Below are 15737 nucleotides of genomic sequence, written 5' to 3'. Positions count from 1 at the left end.
ATATAAGCAAAATGAGAAAATAGTGAATTTAGAAACAACATTGAAGATTTATCTTTGATTTAGATACTTACTGGTTTGTTAATCAATTCACATGTTTTTCTTCTTGTTTAGTTCAAAATCAATATAAATCATGTAGTGATAACTCTTTGACGACTTTAACAATGAAAACATTGTGTATTAATATGTAAGATTAAATTCTTGACATGAGAGGTAAAGTCATGTTTATTGTATTTAAATTTCAGTTCTTACAACATTATGTAAACTAAAAGGAGGTCTTATGCATGTATAAAATGTTGATTACATATTTTTATGGACCATAAGAGAAACAAATGGGCTTACATGGATGCATGAGAGGTTTTAATTTTTTCTTCATGGATAATGGAACAATTTTGATTTTTCTTTTCAATGGTAATTATAAATAAAAGTTGAATTAATAAATATTTTATGGCTAAGAATTAAATGATAAATAATGTGATGGTGATTAAGAGACATTTGTTTGACTTTCTAATAGACTTGGTGATGCATTTTTCTTTCCTATTTAGATTATGTAAAATAAATATTTATTTTTTATGCATAAGTAAATTATTTAAAGTAGACATGTCTTTATCATTGTGAGCATGATGCAATATTAACTAGGAGAAATGTGAGAACATGAATTTTAGTGACTATCTCATGATAAGTGCGTGGAAAAAATAATATTTCTTGAGTTGTTCATTAAGAAATAATAACATATATTATTTGTCAAAAGTTTAAATCTAATATAGTATGATTTTTGTATTATTTAACTCCTATTTATTATTAAAAAAAGTTAAATTTAAACCACTACAATCGCAAATAAAGAACCAAAATCACACCAAAATGTTATATCTTTATTACTAGAAAATTGCTCACTTGCATCTTCAAGGGAGAACTTCCGATAGAGAAAATCCCCAACTACAAGTAACTCCACAAGCCTTATTTTACATTTCTTGATCCTCATCTTTAGAGAGAGAAATTTCTAATTTAAATTGGTAAGAGTTGCTATAAATATTAAATTTAAATTGCTTGAAAATCTCATAACTTTAGTGATAAATTAAATTTTATTAATATATATATTTTTTTAAGTTATATTAAATCTAAATTAATTATAATTTTTTCTTTTTTACTTAAGTTATTTAAATTAATAATAGATTGAATTTTATAAACCAATATAGATCCATCTTAACAATAGATCTACCAAGAGCTGAGAGGGATCAAATCTCATTATATGAAAATCTCTTTTTAGAATGTAAAACTTGAAAAAAGATGTACATGCCAAAATATTTAATCTCTTTTAGTGATTGATAAATATGTGATTAAAATGGATATATAGTACTAGTTTTCTATCTCTATATATAGATCGACCATAGTGTAAATTTTCATTGGTTAAATTGTATTTTTGAATAATTTATTATTATTAATATTTTATATTAAAAATTGAATGAGTTACACATTTTCATCTTATTAAGAACTAACTAATTATTTTTTCCTTGCAAGTATTGAAATATTTTACTAATTAGGTTAGAATGAATATGAATGAATTATCTAAGCAATACAAAAATATTTATCGTAGTTTTACAATCATAGTTTCAACCATACTAAACTTTGAAATTTATAAAAATATCTTTGAACTTTTTTTATTACAAAGTAAGTCGTTTTTAATGCAATTTTGTATATAAATTCACCAATACATAATCTATAATACATATTATCTCATAAAAATAAACATCATGATGATAACCATCTAACAAATGTAAACATAATCTAAGATGCACATTCAAATTCACTACTATCATCTAATTATATACACCTCTCGCACATATAAACGTCATTAGCTAGCACACAAATATAATAATATAGCAAGGAATCATCATCGTGATCAGCGATACCAAAACAAAAGCATTGTAATCTAACATCATCACCACACACATATTCAAATTAATATACATCTCATGTCAAATAAATGTTATTACATACACATCTATCTGCAAGCGCATTAAATGAGCATATCTAATATGACCTAAAAATATACACATCAACACCAACATATAAATTATGTTCATAACAAATAACTGTTATCAAATAGTTGATACAACAGACGCAATAGTGGCAACCTGGTCTGTAAGAGAAAGATCTAGGTTGGTCCTCTTTTCTTCTCTTCCATCTATCACACTTAAAGGAACTCTTGTAAAGCTTTCATTGTTTGTTTCTACATAGCTACCCATCTTAGTGGGACTAGAAGTTTGAATCGACACTAGTTTTCCCTGAAACAAGATGGCGACTCCACTGGGGAACAAATAGTTTGTTTTGTTTGTTTATTGTTTGCTTTATAAACTACATACGGAGCCTGAAGTTAGCCAGCTAGCCTTCGAAATGCCTTTGCTATGCAATTGCGAAGTAAATAAATGCTGCTCAGTCGATATCCGAGTTGGTTTATGAACCGAACATCTGACTTACAAAGCATCCTAAGTTCCCTTGTGGTAGCTCAGAACCTCATCAGATCCTACCCTTATGCTTTGTGTTTACTGTCCATCATTACATAGCCTAAATCACTAAACTTAGTTGCAAGTTTTGAGCAAAAACCAAGCCCAGTTTCGCTCCTTGGCCCATCGCACTGTCTGTAACTATGAAACCTGGATGCACCGCACCTCCCGTGTGTTGCAGGTGAGATGCATCCCTGTTTCCCTGTGTTGCACGTGCGATGATTGAGTGAACTGTTTTTCTTCTCTGAAATTTGGTTTTTTCTCTTTATTTTCAGCTTTATTCAGTAGTTTTGTTGTTCATGATCAGTACCTTCTTGCTGTAACCATCTTCCTTCACATTATTTCAGCCTCCATCAGTTAGGAATTGTAAATTTTTTTGTGTATTTTTCAATCATTTACAATCTTCCTTTGTCGAAAGTAGCTTAATCGAACTGTCGTTTTTGATGCAAGTGTCGTAATTGTCATTTTGAATCAAAAGAAGAGTGTCGTAAAGTCTTCCTCTTCTAGATAGTTGATTGTAATTTTGTCATTGTACTTAATTTTGAAATTATTAGTATTTCAAGTGTCGAAAATAGTTTTCAATTCGAAATCAAAAAGTGTCGTCTTAGTCTTCCTTTCGTTTTGAAAAGAAAAATTATTAGTACTGTCGCTTTCAAAGAAAATAGTTCAAGTCTGTACTTTTCTTTCTTTTTGTCATTCACACATTAAGAAAGCGGAAAAAAAAATACATGCATGTGCATCTGCATTTTGACTGCTTGCGAAATTTGATTTAGGAAAGTATATTTAGTGTGTGATCTATGCTCTCTACTGAAAGAAAATCATTATCTTCTTTCCTTTGTAGCTAGGATTTTCATTGCTAAAAGAACATAAATGACTGTTTATCATTTTAGATTGCATATTTAGGAATTTCACATCTACATCACGCGGTGAACCTTGAAAGACAAACCTCTAAGCAAGATCAACTTTAAAATGAACCTCAATGAAAAAAAATGCTTTGGAATCTAGTGCAACACATATAGAATTCTAGGCTAAAGATGTGTTCCGGCGTCATAAAACCTGGTGACTACCGTTTTCATCGAAGGTTGGGTGATTCCTCCTCTTTGATATGACAAGTTCCAGTACGGACTTGTGCTCCCCATACCGTCGAATATATATTGGGAGACCACAATAGGCTGATATCCTTTATCCTTAGGAAGTTGTGTTTGCCACCCTATCAATCGTAATGCATTGAACACAACATTCAGGAAGATTGACTACCGTACATAAGTCCTTGGTAATTTCTCTATCATTTATCACCAATGTGTATTTTGAAGTTTTACGATTGATTTGGTAAACCCTCTGTCTAGACTTCCAGAGCAGTCACTTTCATTCCTTTTTGACTCCTTAAAAGAAAAGGTCCATCTGAGCACTTGTCACTTCAGGCTCATTAAAAATCGAAGGCGACTCGAGTCACCTTTAGTTTTTTCTTGACTCTTAAAAATTGAAAAAGCAAGTTGCGTCAAAGTGTCTTTAAAATTTATTTTAAATGGAATAACGTCCCTGTTCTTACGTTGATCTGAGGTTGAGATAATGGAGTTTACCAATCAAGGAATCCCCCTTGGAGGGAAGCCTAGTCCTTTCTCCTCATGGGGAGATATTGGTTCTCCATATATGGCTACATTTTCCCTTCCAGGAATCACAATCGGCCTGCCGGTATGGCTTTTCTCGACCTCTGTCGTTCAAAACACCACAATTCCTCAACAATCTAATCAGCAAACAAATGATACTGAGGTTACCCCTTCGCCTTCTACTTCGTTTTTTTCTCCTTCCCCTTCTTCCTCTTCGCTTGGTGAAACTAGTGACACTAAAAACCAAGTAGCTGAGAAGAAAAAGAAAGGGAAGGAGAAGAAGAAGAAGCCAGCTAAACAAGGGAACACCAATGCATCATCTGGCGAAAATCTGCACATTAAAGTTTCCAAACCAAAAACTCCATGCGTAATTTGCAAGGAGAGACATTACCATCAAGATTGCCCTTGCATCCCATGGATCTTGAGGGAATGTCTCCCCGGTTGCACAATTCGGTGTCATCAACCCCTGACAATTAGGTTGACAGCACGCCATCAACTAGTGAGAACGAAGGCAACAGACAAAAAGGAAAAGTTAGAGTTCCATGTAGGTTATGTGAATATGATCACACTCTTCATCGTTGTGATTTTCTGGATGAAGCCAAAAGTATTTCGGATAGCCATCCTGATTCACCATAGAAACTTCCACCTAGATATAAGAAACTCTTACCAAGTCCTTCAATAGTTGAAAACCCGATTGGCATATCTCAATTGTCGATCGAATCACCTATCATTGAAAGTGAACCTTCTGAGTCCATACCGGATCAAAGTCAACTGGTCAAGATGGCAGTCGACCCAGTCTTGCCTTCAGAAAATACAACTTCAGATGATATAGTTTCCAAAGCGGATGAGAACGACACTGTTCAAATTCTTTTTGTCAATATAGAGTCTAATGAACTTGTGGGCAATTCGCCCATTCCTTCACAACAGGAAGAGAACCCCCTAGTTCATGAAACTTATCCAGACATTTATCCGATACCTCCTCCGAGCAATCTAGTCATTTTCTTTGATTGGAATCAACTAGTGAAACCTCGCCTTCCATCTAATGTACCATTCTGAATCATAGTACAAGTTTACAAAATGATCATGTCTGGCACAATCATAAATGAAAGGGCTTCGGTGAGTATCCTTTCCTCAACTGCTTGGAAAGCACTTGGTTCGCCATCCCTTTTGCCTGAAAAATAAAATTTGTCGAGCTTCAACAAAGGAACCAGTCGACCATTAGGGATCCTTCCAAAGTTACCGATAACTTTCAGAAATTATTTGAACGTGATGGTAGTCTAAGGTCCACTAGATTACAATTACTCCTTGGACGTGATTATATATATAGCATGGAAGCCATTGTTTCCACATTCTTTCGAGTGATGTGTTTTCCACATGAAGGTAGACTGGTGCAACTTGTCGACCAACTTTCATTTCCTGGTCTAAACATAGCTATAAATCAACCATCATCCCTAAATAGTCTCTTTGCATCAACATTGTCTCTTCCATCTTCATCCCATCCACCTAATTACCGCAAGTAATTCGGTGAATGTGATGAAGATTAGGGGGCATGCACCCTAGTCTACCTCGGCAGGCGAACCCAAAGGAAAAGAGAGATTTTCTTGAAAGGTTATAATACTTGGACCAAATAACATTCCTGTATAAGTCATGTGATCAGTATGATGTGATTATTTCCTTTGTATGATTGTGAAGCTCACAACATTCACCTTCTTACGTTATGTGATTAGAAGCTCACAACAATCACCTTTGTCTATTTTGATGGACATCGCAAAGGAAGAGTTTTTGTATCCCAACAGAAACGATCCTGCCTAACTGCAAGGACTTCCATTTGATAACCTGGAAGCTCTCCTTTTACTGAAAGACTTGGGGGCATGAAAAGCTTTGCATGCAAGTGAAAAGTGACCTTTTATTTTCTTAGTTTTTATTAGTTTTTAGGTTTTTAACCCTTTAACCTCATAGCTCGGTCATTTCTAGCTTACATAAAAAGGTCATGAGCACATGTTATAGAAGTGATCAAGCTCATTAAAAACTAAATCTACCAAGAGACATTATCAAAAGACTGGTAAGAGCAATGTTCCCGCAAGGTTCAAGCTCATTAAAAAATCAACCTGCACTAAGCACATGTTGACACAAGGTTCAAGCTCATTAAAAAATAAACCCGCTTTTGGTAAATAACCTTTGTGATTGCTTTGCTATCTGCCCTTTGTGAACTTTGGTTGTGTTCCTTCCGTCACCTCCATTTCATTCGGCTGACCATATGCTTCCACTTGATTGTTTACCCTTTTGAGGAACATTTGCGATGAGTGATTCTGATTGCCACCCTCTTCACACTGCCATGTTTTGAGAAGTTCCAAACTTACCTGGAACCAGCTACTACCCAGAAATATCACTTGTTCCTAAAAAAACGAGCCTCTTTTAAACTCTTTTTTAGACTCGTTAAATATAAAAAGATTGTCGAGCTACTAGCCTTCCCATCTCATTAAAGTAAGGGGAATGCTATGCCTCTCATATATTTTAATATTTTTTGACTTGAGGGATTATTAAACAAAAATATCGAGAGCTTGTCTTTTTCAGCTCGTTAAAACTATCAAAAAGTCATCCCTTTTGTATTATTTTACACTTTTTTGGACTTAAGGGATTATGCCACGAAAAAGGATTGTTGGAGTCTCCATTTCATCCATTTTCAAACTCTCTAAACATGAAAAGGATCGAGTTATATTTGTCGTTAAACTCGTTAAAACAATAGCGACAAACTTGTCCACCCAGACAAGATTGAATCTCACTGACACTAGGCTCGCTAAACACAAAGTGACAGGTTTGCCCGAAGGGCAAACTATAGACTAAGGATATGTTATCCTCCTCAAGCTTGTCAAAAATAAAGAAGTATTGGTCAGCAATGACTGGGGAAAAATGGGAAGAGATCTTGAAAAACTCTATTGGTAGCAAGTCGCTCTTGAACATGACACTTTCACTCCATCACCGTGATTGAGTTGGGTTGGGTTTCCATTCACTGTCACCATTGGTCTACCATGCCATCCATGGGGTTAACGCTACCAGTCCATATCAGTGTCGCCAATATGTTTAAGAGAAGTCATTAAGAGAATTTACCATCTAGCAAATGCTTCATCCACTGCATTACATCCATGCTTCATTTTTCATGACTGCCATTCCTGAACCTCATATCATCAGATCGTTTTCACCTCCACAAAAATCATTTGCTCTGTTTTGCGTTGTAGATGTGGGATACATCAAGGCCCTCCTATGACAGGTCACTTCTTGTCGACATCAGCTCATTATCTAAGAAGTTGACTTAGAAACAACCCTTTCAGTACTTTAAAGCTTGCACGCCTCAATGGCAAGTTTCTCACTTCCGGCAATAGGTTTACATCAATGACCTTCGACCGAAAGACTTTGCGTGGTGTTTCACATCGGCTCATGTATTTACACCACGTGAATTGTACTATAGTACCTTGAGGGTCATCATCATTATCGGTGACTCCTCTCGCGTCTGTTAACATATTACATCATTGGTTGGTAATCAGGCGATGTCTTTCCATGTTCGACTTCAGAACATCTTTTCACATGGATCGACTTGTACATCGGGCAAAGATTGCATGAGTTTTAAAGACCCCGGTTCTAGTTTCATCCATTCGGGCTGCAATATATTCAAGAAAATAAAGGCATCAATTGTACACAGAAGCTGCACAGATGGTCATCTAAACCAAGGAAGATGACTCTTCATGTGAAGAATCACAAGTCTACAACAACATACGATTGTCTGTCTTATGTACATGGAAATGAATTTATAAGGCTGAGAATGGGAATGCTCACCTCAGCTAGATCATGAAAATAATATCATGATGATGTATTGTATTGTATCTTATATAGGTGAGCTTCCAGTTTGAATACCTCGGATCCTCATGAATAAAGCATTTCACCCGACATCAGAAGATTTATGACCTCATGCTTTAGGGGGCAGCTGTTGTAGACATATTTGGGAACTGCAACCCAAACTCATATGTCCATAAAATAAGGGATCCTTAAGTCCCTAAAAGTGTTTTTTCACACCCTAAAGGATCATGGTCAATTGATTACATCATTTCCCAGGAGTTCCACCTGAAAAACTACTCAAAACTGGCCAAAACTAGACCATACAGACTGCTCCATGGGCAAGGTGCGATGCACACTGACTGCCTAACTGGCTAGGTGTGATGCATACTCAAATGGCCTTCTGTGGGGTGTGATGAACAAGAATATACAAATGGCAGAGACAGTTTGCAAGGTGGATGATCATGGAATCTTCCATAAACTTCTTCTGTGACACTTGCCTCTTTGAATTCACCCAGGGATGAGTAAGAGATCATGAAATCTCCAAGTGGAACCAAGAACTATTAGTGGAATGACATTAATAAAAAACCCAGAGCTGACTCACACCCTTGCAAGACATCTATAAATGGATCCCTAATCTGAGAGATCTAGGGTCTGGAATTTTGTATTTTGTAAGGAAGTGTTGTAGTTTTGTTGGTGAGAAGAGACACTGCATTGTTGGGTGATTTTCTTGTTCATGAGGTGAAGAGGGCTTCTACAACTGGGAGGATGATGCTGGATTAGACAGCTGGGTTGTAATCCTCTCTTACATTACTATTAATAAAGTTCTTTGAGTTTTCCTCCATATGATCTCGTATTTGTGAATCTTATTGTTTATAAATGCAATTGTATGGTCAATGTGTTTCTGATTCTACATTGTTTATGATGTTTTAGATAGAGATGCTTTGATAGTTTGCTGTTACTTTGACTCTACAGGTACTCTTTGAAGTGGGACAAGTAGGAGAGGAGTGGCAAATTCTAACAAGGAAATGAGAAATCAAGCTAGGATCAAAGCGAAAGATCTAGGTTGGTCCTCTTTTCTTCTCTTCCATCTATCACACTTAAAGGAACTCTTGAAAAGCTTTCATTATTTTCTTCTAAGATAGCTACCCGTCTAAGTGGGACTAGTAGTTCGAATTGACACTAGTTTTCCCTGAAACACGGGGTAGCACTATGTGAAGGCTCCTTTGACGTATCTGGCACTGCATGCCCTATATTGATCCTTGCTACTAGTAGCTTACAATTTCTAATGATATGGTGCATAATTGTCATCATCTCACATGGACAATACCTCAAGAGATCCAATAACCTAGGATTTGTGTTGATGTCTCAAGCGTTCACAGGGCAGACTCCTTGTCAAAAAAACTATAGATAACCTGTCAGAGTAGTCCATCCTAAATATTAGGCCATCCATATGGCCTCAAGTCCCATGCCCCCTTAGGATGTGCCTCACCCTCTTGGGCCTTGCCCATCTTCTCATTTGCTCCTTCTGGTGGGGGAGGAGGTATGTCCACAAGGAATGTGTCGATGTCTACAAAATATATAGTACATGTTAGCCTCCTGTTGCAACAGGTGTTCATCTTTCATGATTGACATTTTTACATGCCAAATATGTCATCTTTCATGCTGCAAGGTTCCATATTTCCAAAAGAGGCCAAAGAAAAGGCCATGAAAGTGTGCCAGTCCAAGTGCCACTGCTATATTCCAATTTTGATGACTTAACCATTTTTGAAGAATGTTCTATGAAAGGGAGGGCCAAACAGTTTAATCTTGGCCTCCCTAGGTTTCAATTTCTTGTTTTAGAATATAGAGAATGGTATATGTCCAAACAACTTAATCTTGGTAGATTTGTAGATAGGTAGAGAATCAAAGGAGCCCAACTGCTTAATCTGGGCCCTTGGCAGAAATAAGTGTAGATTTAGATAGGAGGGCAGTCAAAAAGAAAAAAAAGGATAATCAGGGTTTGCAAGTCTAAGTGCACCCACCCAAAAAGAAGAAAAAATGTCAGGAAGGTAGGCTGGGTAGGTAGCTGTGTGGTTGCAGAATCATGGCTTGTGATCCATTTCATGTTGTCAAGTGTCATATTTATTAAGATCACAAGTTGGAGGCAGTTTTCATCTGCAGGAGCTCAAGCTGGACATCTCTAACTTCCCCATTCTTCCTTATCCCCAAAACACTTACTAATTTCCCTGAAGAGGTCAAGATCTGCTTGAGCCTCTTAGTCTCATCATGTTTCATAACATTTGCCTAAGAACAGATCTGCTTTACTTAGAGGCACTCATATCTTTTCTACAAGTTCTATTTTCCCTCTGTAGCCTAAGGTCCCTTACCTTAGCGCTTTCTTGTCATCTCCATATTAACTACTAACTCTATTATCTAGCTCCCTATCGGTTTCCCCTTCCCCTACTAAAACTATATATAAAAATCCCAAAAATATAATAATACCCCCTCCCTGGCACTATAGCCCTATTCATCTAAGTCTGGGAAGTAGCAGTTCATCTAGGGCTGTTATTAGCCCATCCGTGTCCTGGAGTTACTCTGACACCTGGTCAGAATAACAACCTTTACCCACCCCTTCGCCCTTAAAAACCTCACGATTTCTACCCCGGAAGTCATTTTCCCAAAGATTAATGTTTAAAAGTTTTATTAAACATTAAGTTTTTCCCCCCCGCTTGAAACTAACACAAAAACCCACAAAAACCATAGTTTAAACCCCCGCCGTGCAATATTAATATGCGAATATTCTCGCGGGCCCCGATCCCTTATTCCCCTCCGCCTTACCCGTCCCGCCAACCGTTCGATCGTCCGCGCCTCAAATCAACGGTCGGTGGGCCTTTCCATTCCCCAACCCGCCGATGGTTAGCGTCCGGGAGATGGGCGGTTTTGTCGCCATACTCCCGCCACGCGTTGCCCTCTCGGCCGTGACGGAGCCCCTCCTCCGATATCGCCGTCTGCCCAAAGGCGGTGCGTCCAAAACCGAAAACTGCTTCCGCCCTCCTGCGTCAGCACCACGTCACCTGCTGACGTCATCTGCCTGCGTCGGCCTCCTGCCACCATACTGCCAACTCACCCCGCCACGTCACTGCCACCGTGTCACTGCCACATCACCCACCGTACATGCTGACGTCACCCTGTTGACATCATCATGCTGACGTAATCCGCCATACTGGGTCTTGCTCGCTGACGTCATGCTGACGTCATCAGCAAAAAAGGCGCGAAGGCGAAAATCGTGCTTAGGAAGCTCGGATTCAAATTCTGAGGCAGTTTTTCTCGCGCATGGCTACGAGAAATGGGCCAAAATGGAAAGATCCTCATCGCGCAGCCCCCAGCAAGCCCGAAAGGCGCAAAACGACCCGTTTTTCTTTGCGAGGCATTCAGAAATGAGCAAAAAACAGTTCTAAAGGAAACATTGGGCCGAACAACGACCATTAAATATTGATTTGAAAATTTCAGCACCACAGCACATCGAAGAAGCGGCAAAGAGTATCAGTTGAATATTTGTAAAGGAAATCTATAGTTCCGAGAGCAGGTTAACATTGAATGGCCTCCAACAAAGTCAAATAGAGCGGTGTAGGCCCATTAAAGCTCTCAAATCACAGTTAAAGAATTTAAGGCCACCGAATAGCAATGGACTAGAGACCCATGCACAATTATTGCAGAAACACTACACCAAGCCATCGAGGACAACACATTAACTCAGTTTTGATATGGCTACCCTCAGCACAGCTCAAAGATATTTTCTTGCATTTATTGCTGGATAGGATTAGGTTAAAGTGATCATTTTTCTTTAGGACCTGTTTAGGTAAAGCTGTAATAGACAAGTTTTGATATTTTTCCCTATATATACCACCCTCTGTATTTTTTTTAAGGGTTGGTTGGTTGATAGTCTTCATTAGAGACTCACATTGGATATCTGAGATGTTTTACTTAATCAAAGATTGCTGAAAAGCTTGGAGCAATGACTGTTTGCTCTGTGTCTAATGGTCTGAAGAAATGAATGTGGAATTCTTGTGCTGCAATATGAATCAATAAGTGTTTCTTACCTCTGTTATTCCAATTTCACATATGCTTAAGTTACAGAACAAAGGATTGGTTTAGAATTTGCTTAGCCGCACTCTATGCTCAGTTTCTGTGGCTTATTAATGTTTTCCTCTTGATTTAGGCATAAATATGAATTCCTTTATGGCTCATGTTTGATCTATTTCACATATGAATGACTGTTATCTAGGAATTCTTAACTGCTCCTAGATAGGGCTCATTTATCTCCTTTCTGCTAACCTGACTGAGAGATTCTTAATTGCCTCTCATTCCTTAGCCTTTAATCCATCTTTTTACCTTGAATGATTGTTTCATATGCAGCTATCTTGCTCCATATTCTTTCTTGTGACCAAGAAAACGCACCAGTAGTCTTAGTCCTTGACTCCAAGCCCAATGGTTCTAAAACTTTCGTGCTATCCCTGCCTCTTTACCTGAAAGTATCATCCTTCCCACCAAAACTTAAACAAAACCCCCTTGAACTCAATAACTAGCCTAAAATCATCTCCAACAAAGCTAAATCAGAAAGAGAGAGCCCTCTCTGATTGCAGGTGGGCTAGAACCTGCAGTCCAAAGATTGGTCTGTGGTTACCTCGGCCGTATCCTTTTGTGCTGAACAACCTGAGTGATAACAGTACACAAAAATAATTAAAAAATTTCATTAAAAAATTTCATTAAAAAATTTAATAAAACAAGTTAAAGAATGTGCTAGAATAAATTTTATTCTAATTAATTAAGACAATAAAATGAAACTAGATTAATTTAAAGAAAACACTAATATTACCTCTATCATCTGCAGGCTCATCCAGTGTGAAGAGGATGTTGGGATATTGTCTCCAATCAATGCTTGCATACAGAAACAAAAACAAGATAAACATGTGGTCATCCTCACTAGCCAGTAGTGCCAGTGCTTGGGTTGAAATCTTGGCTGAATACTCTGACAGGCCCCTCTTGGGCATCATCTGGACCCACATGTGCATTCATACCTCATTCATCAGCCTAGGAGGGGATAGTCAAATATAGGACTCATCTCTAGAAATATCTCAAAAAGTAAACAAAAAATATTTGAAGCAAAATGGAATCTCTCCCTACCATGTATCATCACACGACATCTATCTAAAGCCCTAACAAGCAACCTCAAAAAAGTGACAGGCCATATGATACATTGTGGCACCTTAATCAAAGAATTGACATAATGAAAAAGAGGGAAACTAATGTGTTTCCCATCACTAGTATAATGTGCAATGGTGATCACTAATATTGAGAGGCACCTAACCTCCATTGCAACAAAATAAGCAATCCATAGTTGTCCACCACACACCTGAAAATTTGTTGGACGAACTACATGAACCCCAACATATCTCTAAGAATAGATAAGTTGACACTCTTCTACAACCCCATGGGGGACATCAGGGAACTGGGGAATATCCTCCCCTCTCTTGGATAGGCCAGTGATAAAATACATTTCCTCCTCAGAGGACCTATACCACACCTCAAGACCGACACATAAATCTTGCTTCTGGACACTCCTTCGAAGAATGAAATGTACCAACAAGATAGAGTGTGCCTTCAGAGATGTATCTTACTCATAGTACTTAAGGAGGCCTACATTCCTCAAGAGTTCTCAGGTCACTGTGCTAATAGGACAAGGGCATAAATCCCTCTCTCTCTCAAGCCTCCCATGGTCGGAACACAATGTATTGATCCACCATTTACTCTTCCTACTGCTACTACTATTGATGTCTCTGCTACATGATTGACATATAAAATACATCAACCTCATACATAAAACATAATGTTTTTATTGAATGAAAAATGTATTTATAAATATGGAAACATAACTTTCAATTAAAAAAACTCCCCGGTGCATCCAAAAAACAATAATGCACTAGCTCCGATGCACTATCAAACACAACCACACCAAAGACAATGCATATATACATATGATGCACCACTTTTGGTTCACATATATACATTTTCATCACGGTGTGTCTCAAAATTTTGCATCGGTACGAAACATTCATGTTATCGAACACATCGAGCTATGGTTTTTTATAAAATGTGTGCGCCATGTCTAGTAAATATAAATGCATTGGGTGTAAGCTAAAAATGTATGCACCAATGTAAAATTTATAACTTTTCCTGAGGCATTTTCGTTTATGAAATGCACCACAAAAACAATGGTGTGTTAGGTTCACACATCGAACTATGATGCACCCTATAAATTTATAGGGTGCATTGTTATTTGTGTGAGCTAAAGCTGTCGAACACATCGTACAAGATTTTTTTTTTTTTTTTTTTTTTTCTCAAAACAGTGGAAATTTTAACCTATTTTTAAATTCTAATCCACTAAAAAAATAAAATAGAGAGAAACATAGACATTACCTAGACATTTGGTCATTGGGGAGGCATTGTTAATAGGTAATTGAGAGAAAAAAAATTCACCACCGTTTGAGAAAATTGGAAGCCATGCATTATTAAAGCATAGTATAGAAGGATGATGAACAAGAGAAGCACCAACGTAAGGGCACTTGCATGAGGAAAGAGGCACTGATGCTTCAGAACTCAAAAACACTGTAGATGGTAAACATGAAATTTACAGCCTGCAATTTTTTTATATTTAACCCTCCTTTGGTGCATTATAATTATAGCCACACCAGTGCATCAAATATTCACGAGCACCACTTTTAAAAATAAAAATAAAAACCCTATAGTGGTGCTCTTGTTAAGACACACCGGGGTGTTCAAATACATGTACCACACCTGTGCTTTTTCATACTATAGCATCACATTTAAAAAAAAAAAAATTCCTAGAAGTGTTCTTTCCCAGATGCACCGAGGAATTTTTATACACAAACAATGTTGAAAATGCAGCAAGAAATTCCTAATTCAATTTTTCCTTGGTTAAATTAGAAGAAATTCGAATTTCAATTTTAGCAGAATACTTGGAGAAATTTAACTAAGGTGACATGTCTTTTGTCACCCAATTAACTTAGTAAATTTGGGTTGGAGACATTTGAGTTCAGTTCTACATGATTGATTTCTAATTTGTAGAAATCTATTTAAGTTAATTTGAGTTATTGTTAGTGTAACTAGTTCTCACTGTTAGTAGAACTAGTGGAGGTTCAGTTGAGGGTGTGTAACTTTTTCACACTGAGTGACAAGGGCATGTAACCTTTTTCACACTGAGTAATCATCCAGTTAATTGATCAGTTAGTCCAAATTAACTCATGCATGCTGATAATTCGAGTTACCTAGTTGATATTGGAGTTCAAGGGCAATGTACTATTAGTTGTAGACTTATCGAAGTTTTATAGTTCATGCATGTAATCAAAGAAGGATCTATAGGAATTGCGCAATCCAAATTTAGGAATTTCCTAATTAATAGGGGCCTAATTTCCAAGGTAACAACACAAGGAAATATGAGCTTGGAGGCCTAGAAAATTGGCTAATATTGGCCAAGGTTAGTCAGTCAAGCAGAGGATAGAAGATACAGGTGTAGGTTGAGCTCAAGCTTGAGAAGAGCATATTGTATTCATCTTGATTATTTGATTAATGCAATACATATAGTAAGGGGTTTTGAGCAGTTACTTTCCCCTAGATAAATATCATTGTATGTGTGTTAAATCTTGACGCATGTTAATGATTTGTGTTCTCAATCGTGAATTTTATTCCGCAGATTTTTGGAGTAGCTTCTAGTCTTGTGATTTAGTAAATTTCATGAGTA

The sequence above is a fragment of the Pinus tabuliformis genome, chromosome 3_2 (assembly GCF_031772625.1).
Source record: "Pinus tabuliformis cultivar Carrire ecotype Pingquan chromosome 3_2, CPIR1, whole genome shotgun sequence".
Taxonomy (NCBI): Eukaryota; Viridiplantae; Streptophyta; class Pinopsida; order Pinales; family Pinaceae; genus Pinus; species Pinus tabuliformis.
The sequence above is the reverse complement of the archived record's forward strand: the minus strand, read 5'-3'. Positions refer to the sequence as shown.